General features: G+C 39.2%; 1 protein-coding gene across 2 annotated transcripts in view; it reads left to right on the top strand.

Annotated features, from left to right (window-relative positions):
* The first annotated feature begins 2576 nt into the window (after window positions 1-2576).
* The window catches only part of Alb-1 (putative pheromone), a 19860-nt gene continuing 17213 nt past the window's right edge, over window positions 2577-5223 (top strand). The window contains exon 1 of one of the 2 annotated variants that reach the window (XM_013084235.2): window positions 2577-2707. The gene's annotated coding sequence lies outside the window, so the exon portion shown is untranslated. Of the gene's footprint in view, window positions 2823-5223 lie in introns of both variants that reach the window. The other variant, XM_013084234.2, reaches the window with a different exon arrangement.

The following is a 5223-nucleotide window of genomic DNA, read 5'->3' as shown; positions in this document are numbered from 1 at the left end:
AAATCAACATCAATGGATCCCAACTAAAACAAAGCAGATTATTCAAATACTTGGGCAGAATTTTCACAGAAAATGGAAAATTAGATCGAGAGATAGAGACTAGATGCCAGAGAGCCAACGCAGTCAGCTACCAACTGGGCCCTCTCCTGAAACATCCCAATATCCCCATGAGCACCAAGGCGAAGCTCATGAACACCATTTTCCTTCCAACGCTCACATATCAATGCCAGACATGGACAAAAGCCCTAGAGAGAAAACTGGTCACATGCGAGATGAAATGCTTAAGAAGAGCGGTCAACAAAACAAGAAGAGACAAAATTAAAAATGAAGTCATAAGGGACACCGTGGGAGCAACACCAGTCCTACCACACATTGAAAAACAAAAGGTCAAGTGGTTCGGACATCTCACGCGGATGCCCTCAAACCATTCAGCTCTGAGAGCATACAACACTAAATATTCTGGATGGAGAGCCAGAGGAAGACCAAGGCGACGATGGAGTGAATCTGTGGCAGACACCCTTAAAGATCATGGGATGCCCCTCCTACAGGCCACATGACTTGCTGCAGACAGACACCTGTGTCTCCCCGCGACACCCCAGGGTACAAGCGGAAGAAAAAAGTAAAGTAAGTAAGTCTAAGAGAAAAAAAAGGTGACAATAAGCAAAATTAAGAAAAAAATAAAGAGAGACAGACAGACAGACAGTCAGACAGACAGACAGACAGACAGACAGACAGACAGATAGACAGACAGACAGACAGACAGACAGACAGACAGACAGACAGACAGACAGACAGAGCGAGACAAAGACAGTGATAGAAGGAGAGTAAGAAGTTGAGACATAATAAAAACGAAACATAAAGCTGACAAATGACGAAAACAATTCGACGACCTATGCACCATAAGTAGCAGGTTTACGGTATCTTTTCTAATCCTCTTTAATCTCCCAGTCTTATCATTGACGTCAGCAGACATCACCGGCACTGGCCATGACGTCACAGCGGTCAGTTTTATATTTCTTACATAACAGGTTATCAAACTGCTTCCTTTCACTTTCTTCCCGCCTCTCTCTCTCTCTCTCTCTCTCTCTCTCTCTCTCTCTCTCTCTCTCTCTCTCTCTCTCTCTCTCTCTTTCTCTCTCTCTGCGTGTCTGTCTCTTTTTTATTCTCCCTTTCACTCTCTCTCTCTTTCTCTCTCTCTTTCTCTCTCTCTTTCTTTCTCTCTCTCTCTTTCTCTCTCTCCCTTTTTCTCTCTTTCAATTTCTTTTTCTCTCTCTCTCTCTCTCTCTCTCTCTCTCTCTCTCTCTCTCTCTCTCTCTCTCTCTCTCTCTCTCTCTCTCTCTTCTCTAGTACTTTCCCTCCTTTCCCCCTTTTCTCCCGAGTGTGTGTGTGTGTGTGTGTGTGTGTGTGTGTGTGTGTGTGTGTATATATATATATATATCTGTGTGTGTGTGTGTGTGTGTGTGTGTGTGTGTGTGTGTAGTCTGTGTATATGTGTGTTTTTATGTGTTTGTGAATGTGTATGTGAGTATACTTACCAATGTGAACATGTTTGTTTGTATAAGAATGTATGTTTATGTGTGTGCATACGTGCATGTGAATGTGTATTTAAACTTGAACCTGTTATTGTGTTATTGTGTATATATGAATGTGCATGTGCGTATGTGAAGGCGAACGGTGTGTGTGTGTGTGTGTGTGTGTGTGTGTGTGTGTGTGTGTGTGTGTGTGTGTGTGTGTGTGTGTGTGAGTGTAAGCAAATGTGAATGTTGATATGTATTTGTGTATGTGAATGAGTAAATATGTATGTGTATATGTATGTGTATGTGTATGGGTAGGTCAATAGATCTATGTAAATGTATGCGTATACACGTGCGTGCTTGTATTTATCTGCGAATGAGTATCTGTATGCCTTGTGGTTAGGTTCTCGGACTCGCAACGGTAAGGTCTTGGGTTTGAATCCCCTCAGGGTCCCGACGTTGTGTCCTTGGGAAAGGCATTTTATATTAATTTTCCTCACTTCACCCAGGTGGGAATGGGTACCCAGCTATAGACAGCGAAATATCTTGTCAGTTGGTTAGTGTTTCAGCGCTTAATCAGCTGCTTCCCGGGAAGCTGAGAATGTTTCTGAGTGGTGAATGGTCTGCTGGTTAATAATGTAGTGTAAAGCGCATAGAGCTTGCAGTTGGGGGGGGGGGGGTATGCTATCTACTATTATTATTATTATTATTATTATTATTATTATTATTATTATTATTATTATTATTATTATTATTATTATTATTATTATTATTATTGTTATTATTGTTATTATTATTATGTAAATGAGTATGTGTATGTATAGGTGTATGTGTGTATGTGTAGGTATATGTGTGTATGTTTATTTGCATATTGTGTATGTATTCGCACCTGTGTGTGCCAACTACCACAAACCTCCCCAGCATCTCCTGTACACGACAACGCATCACGACAAACCTCAAGCCAAACGTCGTGAGAAGAAGTTACAGTAGTCCGAGGCTCAAATCCTTATCAGAACCGGTGGAGACCCCTCCCCTGTAAGGTCACCAGGCAGTTACGTCATTGCACGCGCAGACGACGAAGACGTCTGTCACTGACCTACTTTCTCCCTTTCGGACCTGGTACGAAGGATCTTGGCGCAGACGTGACAGTAGTAAGACTATCAGTGTGTTCAAGCGTGGACGTACGGTGGCAAGTAAGTGAATTCAGTTCCTGACATCGCACCTGGACTATTTTCTACCCAAAGACATTTTCCGCTTTGAATTTCTAGACGCACACACTCACACGAGCTGGGATTTCGTCGTTTTCAGGTAATAACATCTTGTTTGGGGTGGGGGGGTGGGGGGTGGGGGGTTCCAAAAGCTGATTTCAGAGCTCTTTGGTGACCTACTGCCTCATTCAAAGTCGGTCAGGCATTTAGTGCGTGACTTCTGAGTTAGGCATCCGAGTTCGAACCTACTCAAAAGCCCTTTCTCAGCCCAATTTTTAGTTCGGTGTTTTTCTCTTTTATGGAATCGTAAACGAATGCCATTTTGTGAGTACCGCTCTTCATATGATTTTAATACTTGTAAAGCACATAAAGTTTGCTGTAGATCGTTGAAATGCTGTATACAAATGAAATTAAGATTATAATTCTATTATTATTATTATTATTATCATTATCATTATTATTATTATTATTATTATTATTATTATTATTATTATTATTATTATTAATATTATTATCATCATCATCATCATCATCATCATCATCATCATCATCATCATCATCAACATCATCATCATCATCATTTTTCTTCTTCTTCTTCTTCTTCTTCTTCTTCTTCTTCTTCTTCTTCTTCTTCTTCTTCTTCTTCTTCTTCTTCTTCTTCTTCTTCTTCTTCTTTTTTTTTTTTTTTCTTCTTCTTCTTCTTTTCTCATTATATAAAGCTAATAAGGACATAAAACGACCCTTAATCTTACGCTCAACTGTTTACTGTTAAGTCATTTTTCATTCTAAAACTCTTGCACCAACGCCTTCCTGAGACTGTCCTCTCATCCCTGGGTCGAAATCTTTTCCTTTCTTGTAGATTCAGAATGTTTAAGAGTTTGTATGTTTCAATTCTGCTTGTCAAAGCAACCCTTTCCTTAAACCTTGTTAAACAAGTAATCCTACTAGATCTACTAATAATGATAATACATATGTAATAATAATAATAAAACAATTTTAAAAAATTTTTTAAAATAATAATAATAATAATAATAATAGTAATAATAATAATAATAATGACATTTACATAGCGCTCAACCCCGATTACAGCTAACAAACAAACCAAAGGAAAGCCAAAACAAAAATAAAACAACAAAGTAAAGCAAGATAAAACAAAACAAAATAGTTAGAAATACATGTACAAGTGGAAATATTCAATTTCTCACACAAGACTCGAACTCGTGTGTTTTAAGCATACAAGGACATGAGAATAATACAACACAACAGTTTTGGTATTTTAGATTTGAATCTGTACTTATTCAAACGCAGATACGTTTAACTTAGTCAGACTTACCGCCTTCTTTGTCTCTTTCCCTTTGTTGTGTGAAACCAAGGCAAGTTTGTCAATGGCTTTCGGGCTCTGCTTGTAAATTTTTAAAAACTATTTCGTCATCCCCTGAAGTAGAAGACGGAGATACACGATCAAGATTCTCCACTACACGGAAATCGAACTCAGACCACCTGCTGTATGGCGACATAGATAAGTTATGTATTCATCATGACGCCTCAGCCAAAAACCTGCGGAGTCATCGTATAAACTTCGTGCGATCTGATACTGGCTCCATTTCCGGATTTTGAGTATAACACGCTGAAAGCGCCGAATTTCAATTAACAAAAATGCAAGTTAGTACAAATTGAATCTAGCGTCCTAGTATTCTATTGGTCACGGCTATCAGCCATATGATTACAATTTTGGACTGGAAGAGACAGTGTTTCGACTCCCGACGGTTGTCAGAAAAACTCCAACGGTTAGAAAATGAAACTGGCGCAATATGGCGCCCAGCTCCCTGCTGAAACTCACGAGAATATACGGATTCTGTCTGCATTGTATGCAGATTGTTTTTTGGATTATGGACGTCAAAGTTTGTGAACTTTTAATGCAAAATGAAATTGAAAACCTTTTCATGTTCCATTTTGTTACCTCGGGGTTGAATTGTTATTTCAGAACGAAGAACAGATCACAATGTGGTGCGTGCAGAAAGAAGCCGCAACAAATTAAACCATAACACAACATAATGTCCATAAAACTCAGATAAATCTAATTCATTCCCATACGAAGATTTGGTTAGAATAACTTTCACTTCTAAACGAGTGTTCAAGAGACAAAGAAGGGGCAATGCTAGTAAGTGGCTAGTATGTTTTCTAAGCCATGTCTTATCTATTACGGGAAGTGACTAAAGATTTCTGTGTCTAATTACCCTACCAAGTATTTACACTTGTGGTACAGATGTTTGCATTGGCGTCGCTAGGTTCCTTGAGTCTTTCAACCAATATTGTATTCGTAGATACACGCAAGTGTTCGTGGGTACACTTTGGAAACAGCGCAAAATGTCTTTGTTTGTATACTGCAGCTATGATACCGTTAAATACATAGAGGAACTCTCTCTCTCTCAGTATCTCTCTCTCTCTCTCTCTCGCTCTCTCTCTCTCTCTCTCTCTTTCTCTCTCTCTCTCTCTCTCTC

Source organism: Aplysia californica, unplaced genomic scaffold (assembly GCF_000002075.1).
Source record: "Aplysia californica isolate F4 #8 unplaced genomic scaffold, AplCal3.0 scaffold00280, whole genome shotgun sequence".
In the NCBI taxonomy this organism is placed as follows: Eukaryota; Metazoa; Mollusca; class Gastropoda; order Aplysiida; family Aplysiidae; genus Aplysia; species Aplysia californica.
This window is presented reverse-complemented; position numbering and strand designations above follow the sequence as displayed.